The following is a 16,312-nucleotide window of genomic DNA, read 5'->3' as shown; positions in this document are numbered from 1 at the left end:
GTGATTAAAAAAAACCCATGCGTCAGGCAATTTGTCATCCTCGACTGAGATTAATAGAAATTCTCTAAAATAACCAGCATTATATTTTACAATGATGTTTTATCACTTTTGTTATTTATTTCGAAATTTCTAAGTTTCCTAAAAGTAATTTCGGAAATTACTATTAAAGGAAATAATTTTTGCATCATTTTAAGATTTAAAAAATTATTTATTTATACAATGACACGCAATTAAATATTATTACTCTAAGAAATGACAACATCAAAAATAAATAAAAGCACGTAATATTTTTTCTTGGAAATGAACGGCAAAATTCAGGTAAATTAATGCAATAAATAAAATGCAACATTTTTTTTATTCAACTTAAACGGCATCTATAATAGAGTAATTTAAAAATATACTTATTTTTAGTAGGAAAAAATATTTCTTCTTATTTGCGGATTTGTCATAAATCTGAGTTTTAATCTGAAAAATCCTCTAGCATGCTAACAAATCTATCTAACTTATTGCATTTTTGAACTGTCGCCAAACTATGCCAAACATTGACACATAATTCTTTAAGGAGGGAGGATTTAGTCTGGTTGAATTCTCGATATCGAGTTTCATTCTTGAATTGTCGCCAAACTGTGCCAAATATTGACACATAATTTTTTAAGGAGGGAAGATTTAGTCCGGTTGAATTCTCGATATCGAGTTTGCACTTTTGAACTGTCGCCAAACTATGCCAAACATTGACACATAATTCTTTAAGGAGGGAGGATATAGTCCGGTTGAATTCTCGATGTCGACGGATTTTATGAATACCAATGTAAATATTTTTTTATGAATACCAATGTAAATATTCCGCGTTCGATGAACTTTTAAAAAAAATTCTTTTTGAAAATTCATATGTTTTATATAAGTCCTTTAGTGATGTTTTAAATAAATTAAATGATATCCAGTTGCATGCACATCGATTTAGTTCTATATATTTAATTTCAATGGTTGTAAAATCCAAACAACGCTATTAAATTTTCTTGGAAAGTATAATTTTTTGCCGAAGAGTATAAAAAACTATTAAAAGGAAGTAACGATTTCTGTTCTGATACAATATTTTCTCTGATATAGAAATTATTCAATATCATAATTTAAATTAATTATATAAATAGGTCATTTTTGGAATGCAAAATACATCAGTGTCTACTAATAGTATATTCATTCCATTTCCATAATTTACTTAAAATTTCTGGAAGTGAATCGAAAATGTATTAGTTAGTGAAATATTTTTGAATAAATGTGACGCTTTTAATAATTTCTTGCTCTTTAATTACTATCTGAATTTTTCATTCACAAACTCCCTTATTATTGGATTCATATAACGTTTGACAAGATGAAAATTTTATTCTTCGTGCATAGATATGTTCCCTTACCTTATTTTTAAAATTTTTTAATTTTTTAATTAATATAAAAATTTTGAAAAGAGTGAATCACACAGATGTTGTCATAAGATATTTAACTGAATTGCTGATTCAGAATGTACAAAGTTTGTGACTGAATGCGCTAATGCATTGCAAGGTACTTTTCTTTTTCTAATTGAGATGCGAATCTACAAAGGTGATTTTATTGGAAAGTAAAATTATAGAAAGAATTTGTTGTCTACAAAATTGATTTGTCCTAAAAAAACAATTACTTAATTGTATTGACCCAAAATAGATTGAAACCCTTTTTATTTTCTTGTATACGAAATATGGTGAAAGTATTGCAATCAACAAAAAATTCAAACTCAAACTTTTGATGAATCTCCACGTTTTAGGCCACCCTGAGTTCAAAAATACATATTTGGCATTATATTTGTCTGGGTATAAAATTAAATAGTATTATTAATTAATAATAATAAATGTTTTTTTATTAATTTTAAACCTTTTAAATATTTTTAACGTATCTCTCTTGTTTATATAAAATTAAAGATTAATAATAGAGAATTAGATTTGAATTGTTTAAAAAAACTGATGAATTATTATCGTATATATATATATATATATATATATATATATATATATATATATATATATATATATATATATATATATATATATAAGAAAATAAGTAATCCTAAGTGAAAAAATTTTAAGATTTATTTTTTTTATAGCTGAAAAGTTGTCTCCTAACAATAAAAACGAAACTTTGATACTGGAAATCTAACTTTCTAACTCTTTGATCAGCCGTCTGTAACATTATCTAAAAACTTTTTTTATTGTCAAGGGCAAAATGACAAAAGATCATAAAATGCTCTCGAAATAATAAAAACCTGAATTGTGACCCCAATAACACTTCCTGATTGTTTTGTTGTCCTTTATACCAAACTGTGCCGACAATGTTCGAATTTGTCGTCCGTAAAGTCGGGACGGTCAAAATTTTACTTTTTTTTCTTTTCTTCCAGTACATTGTCGTCTTCAGTATAAATTTAAGCATAAAGTTAACAGCCAAATGTTTCAGTTTAATATTTTAAAGCAATTTCCTCTTTATTTCTTTTTTTTTTAATTTTATAATTCTCTTTGCTGTTTTAGTCATAATTTATTTGATTCGCTTAAGTAAATTTTATTTTCATAATAATCATATGAAGAAAATTTCTTAACTATATTTACATATGGTTCATTCTAGCTCAAATTAAGTTATCAACTTGTTAATTATTGACAGTAAACAAGCTGAAAATAATGTAATTATTTTTAAAAAAATCAAGATTGAGATTTTAAAGAAAGTTTGTGTTGTAGGCTTTCCCGAGTCTGAAAAAGTCATTTTCAGAAATATAGCTGTCTGTCTGTCTAGGAACACGAAAATTCAAAACCACAACAAGAGAGAAGATTATAACTTTATATGCAATCTACCAAAATTGAATAAATGTTTAAAATTTTAGTTCAAATCTGTCAGAAGCAAACATCTAAAATATATATGAGTTGCCCAAAAAGGGCTACCAAAGGTGAGTATTTCGTAGCTATTGTAAGCCAGAATCATACAAGGCGTTCTCTGGGTTAGTTAGTTAGTTATATTAAAGCCCCTTTCAAAGCAACACTAGGGCTATTTTGGGACGGGCCTCGTAATTTTGAACCTCGGTCAGATGACGAAGGCGACACCTGAGCTGGTATCGCCCCCCCTCCTCCCCACACCACACCACAGGGAGGATGTTTTGCCCTGACGTATTTATCGTGCAACAGACCCCCTTACACGTCGGTTCTTCGGTGGAATGGAGTCTCGAACCTGAAACCCTTCAGCTCACAAGTCGAGACCTTACCACCAGTCCACCACGGCCAGGCGTTCTCTGGGACACCTTTATTAGACAGTATACAAGAAGCTTTGGGAAGAACACTCCCGCTGGTTTCTAAACTAAAATTGAATCGAATCTAGAATCGCAAATATAGATAAATGCACTAGCATAGATAAATTTAGTATATTTTGTGCAATAACTACCCTATAAACGACACAGGATACCTTACATTATTCCGCATTTGATTTGAACATCTGTAAAACACTGTGAAAGTTGCAGAGAATTCAGCAGCAGCTGTCGGAATGACAGGATCACAAGAAATAAAATAGTTGGTAGTTAGTAGTATGTAAAGGCATTTTTAACAGATGGAGTTTGTCCCAACATGTCATTAGAAAAAAAAGGACTTCCGTAACAGGAAGTTTTGTGTGTGACAATAAAAGATCTTGATTCTGAGAAACCAGCATTTTTCTCGGTTCATAATGCAGTTATGAGACTATTGTTTGATCGTTTGGCATTGGTGTTAAAAGGTATCGTTGGCCTTTTTAATTCAGTTTTATTAAGAATTTAAATGAAATTATACATTTTCAGTTTATACCCAGGTAAAATTAAATTAAATTTTATTCAGGATTAACATTTTAAAATGTTCATGATGGGCGGGAGGTATATATGGTAATAAATCCACTATGTCCTTGCATTTTTCAGATGTAATAGATCTTTTTTTCATACATAAAAGATAATTTTATATTTCTGAAATTACTTGGTCTTCCTCGTTGTATTGACAAATCGATAATTTTAAATTCAAAATCTCGTTCTATCGAAGTTTTGTTGAACATTTTGTGTGGTGCATCCATTTTAAATCTGATCCAGCATATATTTAATCAATTCACGGTTTCTCTATCGGTAGTTTTCTTTCTTTTTAAAACCACTTTTTCCAGAGGTTGGGTTGGAAATAAATTTCCACGTTTAATTTCATGTACTAAAAATTTATTATGTTTTGGACAATTTTGTATTACTTTATAGTAATCCTGGGGTATACGCAAGCAACTGGTTTCTGGATTAAATAGTTACTGGATAGTTCCACTCCAAAATCACGATCGTTCGGTAGAAATGAATGTCCTGACAATAAAATTTTTTATCAATGTTATTTATTTCATTGTCATGGACTGAATAATCGGTGATGGAAGTAAACATATTATTATCGACACACAAAATTAAGGTATACATTTTAATATTTATGAAATACTCTACAACCACCGATTTTCAATATCAAAAATAGATAAATAGAGAACACCCTAGATTTCAGATATGATGTCAAACGGCCACATTTACCTCACCATACAGCAACCGGGGCTAAATTTTGCCGTTATATTTTTGGTGAAATATAATTTCAATCTAAGATGGACTTGCACTACTTTCAAAATAAAAAAAAATTTCAATACTGTTAAGAGCTAAAACTTCCATCCCCCAAATTCTAGAATCTGTATTTTTTTTTACTATACATTTTTACGCATAAAAAGATTATAACAAGTTTTATCTATAATTGCCATTATTCCCCATTTTTTTCAAAAATGGACTTGCCCCACTTTCAAAATAAACGGCTCATATAATGATAAAGCAAGACACCATTTTATTTCCAGTCTTGATAAAAGGAAAGATAACTCGTTATTTGTTTATGAGATAATTAAACAATTTTGTTTCACAGCAACGGTAAATCATAAGAGAAACGTCAATGGCATTGAATCATTAGAATTAAAAGACGACCTTACAGATTTAAGCGTTTACATAGTAATGTTTAGTTGTCAAGAAATTGTCAAAATTAGAATTAAATATACTGCACAAATGTGTATATATATATATATATATGCAGAAATTTTGAATTTTTACTTGATAGCTGACAATATTTTTGTGTAATTTGATCACGAAATCATTAAACTTCTAGAGATTTTTGGAGGAGACAGTTTTCTCAACTGGAAAGATGTAGGACTTTATGAAATACTCTACAACCACCGATTTTCAATATCAAAACACATGAGGCAATTTCACAAACACAAAGGCACATGAGGCACTAGCCTCATGTGCCTATACTGAAATAGGCGCACGCCGCATATAGGCTTATATCTTCATTAATAACGATTTCTCGTTTAATAATAATAACCGTATTGAAATGACAGTACCAAAGTTGCATTTTGTAGATCTCTCGATAAAAAACAATAACAGAATCGCTGTCGAAAATTATATTATACTGTATTGTATTGTATTGATTCAATAATGTTATGTAATATTGTTTAGTATTGTTCATTATTGTTCAATATATGTGAGCTCCTAGGGTAGCTGAAAATCAGTGGTGTTTTATCAGTTATGTTTGAATTAGTTAGATGTGCTTAAATATCTCAACTAAAATTCTTCTTCTTATATGGATTCAAATAATAATGAACGTTCCAACCGAATATATAAGAAGCATGAATAAATAGGTAGGTAAAAGGGTTAACATTTATTAAGGTGTATGTACACACTTGAAACTTCGAAAATCGTTCAAAATATAGAATATTTTTTATTGCTTAATAATGTTCTCTGATCCATTAGCTTTCACACGATACCAAGATGTTGTCAATATTCGAAACATTTCTCTAGTTATAATTATTTTTCTTGAGGTGCTTTCATTAAAAACTCTAGCTACGGTTTTTTTAAAACTCATTTTATGAAGAATGATATTTTTCCACTATGTTGCTTCATTCAAACAATCATAACTCAACAAAAAATGAACCAAATACAGTTATTTATATATCAAAATAATCTGTACGAAATAGCGGATGTTTTGTGCCTCAATCAAAGTTATATTTATAGAAATAATTTTTTAATAGCTGTTTAAAATTTAAAATGACAGAAAAAATCTCGTTTTTTCTATTCCTCGTTGATGAAAAAATTGTTTAAAAAAAATATACATTTTTATAACTTGTTTGAGGCAGACAACATGAAGACTAATATTAGTCATAATTTCAAACTAGAATTGTGTGTCTGTACAAATTAGAATTTAAGATATCATGTTTCAAAAAATTTGCTAATTAGCTCATTAAATATTTAATTAATTAATAATTAGTGTAATATAGTTTTTTCTCACTGAAATGAGTTTAAACATATATTAATGACGTACTGTGAAAAAACTGGATTTTTAAAGTTAAAATTTTTAAAAAAATCATCTAGTATGGACGTACGCCTTAAAACTCTTTCCAGAGAAAAGTGATTGCTTTAAATGTGACTTGTTTTTCTTTTAAATTTTTAATCAAAGTCATCAGATACAGTCAATAAGTTATAATAACCATCGGGAATAAAGTTGATTATCATTCAAATATGATACAACGCCCAAACATGGTATTGAATTGAGGTTGACGGCATATTCAGAGGTGAAAGATCGGAGCAGTCTTCCCGAAACTTTCTCGCATACTCTCCAATAAAAGTCGTATCCTCTTTCCACTCGCGTAACATTGTGGGCCTTAGATAAGGCCGCGAATTCCTTTTATGGCACTACGAACAACAGTCAAGAAATGAATCGAACGTTTTTTACTGAATCTATTACGATAATATGTATTTTGGCACACCTTTTTGCCAGCCGATTGACATCAAAATTTGACGCAAAACTACAGTTGCATTTATAAATGCCATACCGGCATCCTGGCATAGTGGTAGCGCGTCTTCACCGTGAACTGGGAGTCCCGGTTCGGGCATGGTTGTTCTTCATCTGTTCTATCTGGGAGATGTGTGAATGTGCCTCCGTTGTAAATAGGGGTTGTGCCAGCGAATGTGATGCGTGAATAGCAAAATCATACTTTTGGCCCTAGTTGGCGCTACTTAAAAAAACAAAAGACCCTTTTTTTCGGCTTAGAATCGCTGCCTTCGATCAGCGGGGCTTGTCCATGGCAAGTGCCATCAGAAACAGAAACAACACAAGATGCCATACAAAATTTCATTGATATAAGTCATTAAAAAACTCCTCAAGACACTTTATTGATTTTACATGCATGTGAAAGTATAGACTGACAGAATTTGACTGACCGTTTGTACGAATTTAATTCTAAATTTGATGGATATCTGTATTTTAGATCCTAAGCTGAGCTCTAAATTTTATATATCTAGCTCTTTGAGTTTTATAGTTATCAAGCTCACTTGTACTAGAACAGTCACATATCTAGGCTTTTTGCAAAAAAAAATTCTTTCAAATTTGATAGATATTTACATATTTTATCGTAATTCAACGTACCAAATTTTAGCTCTTAGCATTTTTGTTTATTCATATTCACACAGATGGACAAGTTTAGTTTAGTTCTATTAACGTCGCATTGTAAGGCAACACTAGGACTATTTTGAGACGGACCTCGTCATTTTGAACCACGGTCAGATGACGAGGACGACACCTGAGCTGGCATCCCCCTCTCCACACCAGCGGGAGGACGTTTGGCATGACGGATTTAACGTGCAACAGACACCCTTACACGACGGTTCTTCAGTGGAATCGGGTCTCGAACCTGAAACCCTACGGCTCACAAGCCGAGACCTTACCACCAGGTCACCGCGGCCTAGGACAAATAAACGGAAATAATTCCAAAAATGTAGTTTATGTACTCAGGAAGATTTGAAATGTAAAGATTCATCAAAATTATAGGTTATAATTTTTTTGACGATCACATTACTTTCTTTATACGATTTTTTGTCTTTTATAATACTATATACTTCCTCTATACTACAATATTTTTTTCTAATGTAAATTCTAACCATTTATCAAGTAAATTTATTCTGGTAAGCCTTTACTTTTTCTTTATGAGCTTTCACTTACTGAGAGCATTTTTTTATCCTGATTCTTAAGCAAAATGCATTCTCTCTTATGATTTATTAACACCGGATGAACATTTTTTCCCATTGTCTGCAGACAGATTCTTTTTCTCGTTATAATACATCTTATCCTTGAAGATGAATACTATTTCATAAACGTAAGGTGACAACCAGACAAATGGATCACTTTTTATTTTACCATGCGTCTTTCATGACCAGAAAGGAAACAATTTATTTCGTTTTTAGAAATAGAATTAAAAGAAAAGAATAATTTATATATCCTCGTTTTCTCATTATCTTAAAAATCTTTTTCTTAATTATTTCAACATATTTTAAGAATGAAAAATAATTACTTTACTACTTTTTACTTTCAAGTATATACAGGGTGTCCCAAAAAAATGTATACACACTTTAAATAATTGTAAATTTGGGGTTTATTATAATTCGAATAATTTTCAACATGTAAAAGATTCTAAAAATATCATTCTATTGTCTTGTTATCGCATGTTCTCAAACTGATGTCCGTTCTGCTCCAGACTCTGCTGACAACGCGAAGCGATAGAATAGCACACATGATGGAACAATTCCCTTGGGATATTCGTACATTCATGTTCAGTGGTTGCCCTCAATTGAACAACTGTTGCAGGTTTATGGACGTCCTGAACAGTTCCATCTGCTTCAAACTTATCTCTAATTCGAGTGATGGTAACTCGTGTAGGGAGTTTGTTCTTTGTTAAACTCCCTCTTAAATTGTCTTTGCACTTCTAATGCATTTTCTTACTTCCGGTAGCATTTTAGAATAAATTTCCTTTCTTTAAATTCAAGTCTGTCTGCCATCACTCGGTTCAATGGGTTCAGTCCGTAAAGAAAGAAGAAATAACTTAGTTATCAGCTGCTAAAATGTGTATACATTTTTTTGGGACACCCTGTATATTATAGAGAAAAAATAGTAATCGTCAAAGAATTCAAACTCGAGATTTTGACAAACCTCGACGTTTCAGACCTCCCTATGTTCGAAAAACACATCTTTGGGAAATGTCCGTCTATCTGTCTGTGACAATGTCAACTCAATAAGGCTTTGAGCTAGAAGGTAGAAAATTGGTGTACGGTCTTTACACCAAATTTGCAGATTTGTAACTAATTTTGAGTAAATGTTATCTGAGACTGTCTGCCCTGCTGTTCGAATATAAATTAACACGATAATTACAAAATGAAGAGAGCTAGATAGATGAAATTCGGTATTCAGATTTAACTTCTATAATGTAGACACCTGTCAAATTTTGAGTCAAATACAACTATGATTTGATTATTCAGCCTGTACTTTCAGGGGGGAGGGGGGGGGGGTAAACACGACCATTCAATAACGCAATGGCTTGAATATATCAAATGTGGCATGGGATTTCTTGGCTACAAGCGCATTTTGGGGTCAAATTTTTGTTTCAATCGGTTGAGAAAAACGTGTCTAACACACATATTCGATTTTTTGGATATTATTAAAGCATGCCAAGAATTAATCGCCAAATAACTCGCCAAGGATTACACTACAGATACAGTAAAAATGCTAAGTTAATTCCAAAAATTATTTCGTAACTGTTGCACGCCAATCCCATATAAGGCATTCTCTGGCTTGACAAATCTATTAGAGTATGCGAGAAAGTTTTAGAGAGACCACTCCAACTGTTTACATTTTATTAATAGATAAATACATTAGAAAAATAGTTAACTTTCATTAGTGGAAAAAATTAATTAATATGAAGAATTAATTTTAATACTAATTAATTAAAATTAATTTCTTTTTTTAAGTTCTTTTAGAATGTTCAGATTCATACTTTATTATGAATATCTATTGAACAAAATTTGTGATCTCCAAAATAAAGCAACTGATTTTTTATAATACTTATTAGTATAACAATACTTGATTAAAATTATTGACAAAAATCACAATAATTCTTTAAATTAATTGAAATAATATTTATAACTACAAGCTATTATAATAGAATTATTTTCTTCTCTTTCAATTTAATGCATAATTTATCTTTAGAATACATAATTTATCTTCTCTTTCAATTTAATACATAATTTATCTTTAGAATACATAAAAAAAATCCAATACAATCTTTTCAATGTAGTTCAGTCATAATGGTCCTCTCTGCAAAATATTTTTAAATTTCAAATTTTTATAGGCATTTACTCAAATTGTTTTAAAAGACTTACACCTGTTCTTTTCGTTATGCTATGAACCTGCCAAACTCTCCCCTTATCTAACTTCACCTAAAATATGAAATGTAAAATTATTTAATTTAATAAATCCAATAAATTTTGCTGATTTGAAGCAAGTACGTAAAATTTATGGTGATATAAAATGAAATCATTCAGCAACAGAATTTTTTGCGTAATATCATCGCAGTTTTTCCTTGTATGTAGTTTTAGAATTTTAATAATATCTTATAGAATTTTTGTTTAATTCAATATAAATTTGTAGTTTAATAAAAATAATATATTTTTCGTATATATTAAAATACGAAAAAATATTTAACTCATAAAGAGCGATAAGCAACAGTATTTGGATATTTTAATAATATTTTTTTAAATTCTTCATTTTTATTTACTTTTGAAATTAAACCTTGTTTGTAACTACTACAAAGTTGGAAATCTGTTTCAAAATTTTTATTAAAACCATATTTTAACCCTCTCTAAGGCCATGGGAATTATGCTTTCCACCAAATTTATCAATCTTTGTATGAAATTATGTAGGTTGGCATCAGTTCTGACACATTTTTTTAGAAAAACAGAAACTAAGATGCTTCAGTTCTTTATCTCACACAAAAGGATGTGTCTTGATTTGTTACTTAATTATTAATTGACCAAATTACTTAATGAATCAAATTAAATTTATCTAATAAGCTAAATGAATCCCTTTTCTTATTCTAATTTCAAGCCTAAAAATATTTAAACATAATATGACTAGAAAAAAATGGTGCTTTAAAAGGTTAATAAAGAAACCTATTCAGTCAATATGAAAAAAGAATTGACCGGATATTCATACTTTGACTATTAATAAGACGGAAACTATTAATGGCAACAACTAATTAATAGCAACAATGAAGATTTCATTACAATAAGGAAATATATTATTATAAAATATATCTAAAATTCTTTTTAAAAAACCATCAAAACTATAAAAAATTGTTCGGCAACTAATTTGACATTATAGAAACTATATATTTTTAATTTTTAGATGGTGTAAAAATCATTTTTCTGCTAATTAAATTCTACAAAATTAACAAAAGAAAAATTTCAAATTTAAATTTGATTTTTAATTCATTAAAATTCTGATCATAATTCCAAATACACATCCCATTTGAAGTACACATTCCAAAATATATTTGACCCAAATTTCATGGCTCTGAGTTCAGCTATTTGTTCTTTAGAATATTAACATTCTTACAGACATTTTTCTTAACTATAAGAAGAGATAGAGACAGAAGATAAAGAAATTTAGGGTCTCTGTTTTTGTGACTTTTATTTGCATTTTACTGGCATATTTTATATGAAGGTAAATGGTGATATATAAATTGAGTTGTTTGAGTGAAAAGCATGCATGAATAGTATGTTAAATGTTTGACATAAAGGAACATGTCATTCTTTTCATCGAGAAAAATGTGCTTTACTGGTGAATGAACAGGTAGTTTAGTTAATATTCCGCGGTTTTGATCATTTCCTTTACGGCTTTTATAGTTGTTTACGAAGCATGAAGTACTTTCCGTAACTTTCACATATGTTAAGTTATGTGTACATTGTATGGGAGATTTTTTGAGATTTATATAGCAGTAAATATAAAACATCGACTTTTGAAAATTTCAAATGTACAAAAAAAATTGAGTATAGTTTAAAGCTCAGCAGCCATCTAAAAATAGTAAAGGAAAAAAGGTCGATGATTTCTTTATAAAATTTTATCAAAATATAATAAACAGTGCTTGTTTATTTTTATGCCCTTCACAATAAAAAAAAAAAATATGCAAATAGACCATCGTCAATTGAAATCACCAACCATCTTGACGAAATCATGGCATCTTATGATAGCGAAATTTGGCGATCTTGGCGAAGAATCGCGGAGTAAACTCGGAAATGCAGCCATCCTGTCAAATAGTATGCAAAAGGAAACTTAACATAACCTAAAAATTGCCAAGTAAAAAATAAAATGAAGGTATTGTAAAAGGTTAGGCCTTTTGGGTAATCTCAAAAATCGGAGGGAATGTTCATTGCTTGGCTTTCTCGTAAACCAATTAATACCTTTTTGGTTCTCTTTCTATGCTTTTCGGCATTCTCTGAACCTATAATATTGTGGGTGAGGTGATATACGGAGAGAGATGGCAAACCCTCGAAAGTAAAGGCTCTACAAGTGCAAGTGCATTACGCTTTCTCCTATACATACATTCATAGCTATTTCCAAATGTAATGCTTGTCGTTTTGCGCTTCGTAATATATGAATGCGCAGCTTCGAAGCCTTCCTTTCTGCAAATTGGATTCAAATCTAAAGTTTTAATTACAAAACTGTAAATTAAATTTCATTTATCCGGATCCTTCACTTATCAGTTCATAACCACACAGGAACAACAGACCAACCAATGATCTTCTCTTTTGACAGATTTGATCCAAAAATTAACACATATTTTAAATTCTGATGATATATTTGTAAACCAAATTTCATTTTTATATTTCTTTGCGTTTTTGATTTATCGCGTTCGCTTACGCACGAGTAGATTGACAAACCTTCCATCAATGAATTTCGCCCAATTTTTAATAAAATTCTTCAAATTTGGTGCTGAGATTAACTACCCTATTTTATTTTTCTGGGTCAATGTATTTTCAAGATATCGAATTTACAAACAGATTTAATGATAAAGGAGATTCCAAAAATGTATTTTTAAGACGCTGAGAGGTCTGAAATGTGAAAGCTCGTCCGAAACTTAATGTCGAATTACAATACTTTCTTTTTTTATTCGTTGTGTCCATGATTCCATCAATTTAACAGACATTAAAGATATGTTATTTTAATAGTCTTACATATTTTGTAATGAAGATCATCTATACAACATAGCTTAATTAAAAATGTAAATGTGCTATTTATTTATTTTTTCTTATTATATTTCTGAACATTGAATAATATGTGTAATCTCTTTATAGTAAATTTCTTTCTAATTTAAAATTTTATTTAATTTTATTTTTATTACTAAAATAAATAAGTTGGGTTTTGTGAACACATTTAAATATTGAAATAGTTTTTGCATATATGACCAGTCGCTTATGGCGACCTGTATTTTATCGGGAATATTGGTTATATTCAATTTCAGCAAAATATTTTAGATATCACTTCATGTCAATGATTCCGTCGGACAATGAAGCCATTTTAATTTATTTGTCTCACATACATTCTGTTCACTATGTACACGAGCCTTTCTAATGGAGACAAATCCCATGACATCATAGTGCTATTAAATACATAAATGTCCGGTTCGTCTATCTTCTGAATTTCGCGGCATTGTAAAATTCATTTTTTTCTCCGTCTTACAGGTATTAAACATAACACAAATAATAAACAGGATTTATCGTCTTTCACTTTCAACAATATAAGAAAATCACATGATTAAATATTTGATGACGCAAAGAGAGCGATTTGAATTTCAGAGCAATAATGTAGTCTGTTGTTGGAAATTAAGCAAAAAAAAAATTTTTTTTCTATAAAAAAATTGTCAAAATTCAGGAAAAATTTGGGCATTATTAAAAAGATATTTTTGTTAATTCTAAAACAGCATAAAACTCATTTTTCTATAATAATGATATTGGAAGTTATCTCGGGAAACCCCCAAAATTTAGATAATTTTTAAGTTTATAAAGATTTAAATTAAAATTTCAAATAAAATTGCTCCGGGGTGCACATTTCCATTCTCCAAGATATACGAGCCAAAATTTGGTGGCTGCAAGTCAAACAGTCTGGCTTGTAGAGTGCTAACACATACATATAAAGGTACACACCTACACACTTCCATATTTGTTATTAGTAGAGATTATCTGTATAAATTGTAGGCCTGTATAAATATATCTGGATTTATAGTTCATCTATTTGTAAATATATGTATACAATAACTCAAAAATACACCAAGTTAGATGGATGGATTTTAATATATCTCTACATAAAAGCAGTAATTTTGTGTTTAACTTGGATATTGTTACGAAATTTCCGGGGTTCGTTTGGATAGTGGGGGTTATATGGTGTGAAGAACGCTCAATCACCAGGCGGCAGTACAAAATAAAACAACGACGTTTATGTAAACGAAGACACACAGCACAGCACAAAGACGACAACTATATACAGCACAGAAGACGATTATCTTCAGCCGAGACGTGCAGCATACAACAGACTCTACTGCAGACAGTAGCGCACAGCTTAGTTTAGCACTAGCTTCACTCCGTCGCTGCTCAGCTTTTCTCTGGAAGGCCAGTTCTTTAGCGTCGGTTCCGTCTACGACGACCACTACTCTTCCGCTTCCGACTCCTCTTCGACTCCACTGGTTCGCAACTACTCGGCAGCTGCGGCTGCTTCCTTTTATAGGTCTCAGGAGGCGGGGCTAGAAGCCTCTCAACCAATCAGGAACGTTCGAGGCGTAACTCGGTTCCTACTGGACGGATCGGGTATAATCTATAGTTGTCGCCAAATTCGTCGCCAAATGGTCGCCAAGTTTGTCGCCAAGCTCTGGGACCTCCTATGGAACAAACTATGCTGGGAAGCAGCATCACAGGTTCGTAGCAATATAATAGGACTAAATTAACGGATAGACAGTCTATTATTTAGTCTACCCATGCGTTTGCGAAAACAAAAATTCAACAATACAATAAGGGAGATAAATGAAATTCGGTAATTAATCTCGATTCTAGATTCTTAGATCTGTATAAACCTTTGGATTCATTGCGTAAAATGTTATACTACGGGAAAAAGTCTCAAATATGTACTTGATTTCTTTACTATACAGGGTCTCTTAATAACAACTCACTATAGTGACTACTATGATAACAGTGAGTTAGGATAAGGACTTAATCACCATTTTAGGCAACTAGACGTAGCAATCGAGAATCGTTTCAATTAATTGTGGGTCTCTTTTCTAATCCCCAAACTTGTTCGTAAAGTTTATTCACTTCAGTTATATTTTTTGGACTTCTTTAAGATCTTCATTCTTTTGCTAAATCGTATTTAATGTCGGAACATTACTGATAATTTATATGTCTAACCATTTCTCATACCTAAATGCAGGTATGAAAGCAAATTCATGCATAATTTCACAGACTGTAAAGATGAAACATTTTTGTGTTTTTTTTCACGTGGCATTCTATAATACCTTTAGTAAGTTAATAATCTCGTTATTCTTTTTTTTCTTTAAAGGATTGTTTTCTGTTGCTCATGTGTTTCGAATATTTTTTTTCTGGATTATAAAACTCAACTCGAGAATCTATATTGTTTGACATTTCCAGCGCAGGTGCATTTGAAAGATGGTGCAATATAAAATGTAGTGCGAGCAGAGACGAAAATAAATAAAAATTTTGCTAAGCGTAGGGTGGTTGTAAAAATTCTTTTCCAGTTTTTATGGGCTTTAAATAAGTGCATTCGTACGATAAGAAACAAAATATGAAATTTATTTATTTATTTGCCGTTTCGTTTCAGACGTTTTTATTCTTTCGTATACGAATGTATATAATGATGAAATATCGTATTCATTAAAAAATTCGATTTTGATGAATTGCTACTTCAAGGCATTGTTACTAAGACATTATTTTTAATTATACTAATTAAGCTATTTTGTAAAAAAAAAAAATTGAATTTTGTTCGTTTTTACAACTATTTTTTGCATAATTTTCAAAAATAGATTTCATTGTTTAAATAAAATTCAAACCATTTCCATTATTCTTAAAACATTTTTTCTTTCATATACGAATTTATATAATGAGGAAATAATGCAATCATCAAAAAATTCGATGTTGATGAGTTTCTACTTCAAGATATGGTTAATAACACATAATTTTTAATTATACTAACTAGGCTATTTTGTTAAAAAAATCGAATGTGTCGTTTTGAAAACTTTTTTTTGACATAATTTTCAAAAACAAATTTAATTGTTGAAATAAAATTCAAACCATTTTCATCATGCTTAAAACATTTTTTTCTTTCATATACGAACGTACATAATGAGGAAA

The sequence above is a fragment of the Argiope bruennichi genome, chromosome 6 (assembly GCF_947563725.1).
Source record: "Argiope bruennichi chromosome 6, qqArgBrue1.1, whole genome shotgun sequence".
NCBI lineage: Eukaryota > Metazoa > Arthropoda > Arachnida > Araneae > Araneidae > Argiope > Argiope bruennichi.
This window is presented reverse-complemented; position numbering follows the sequence as displayed.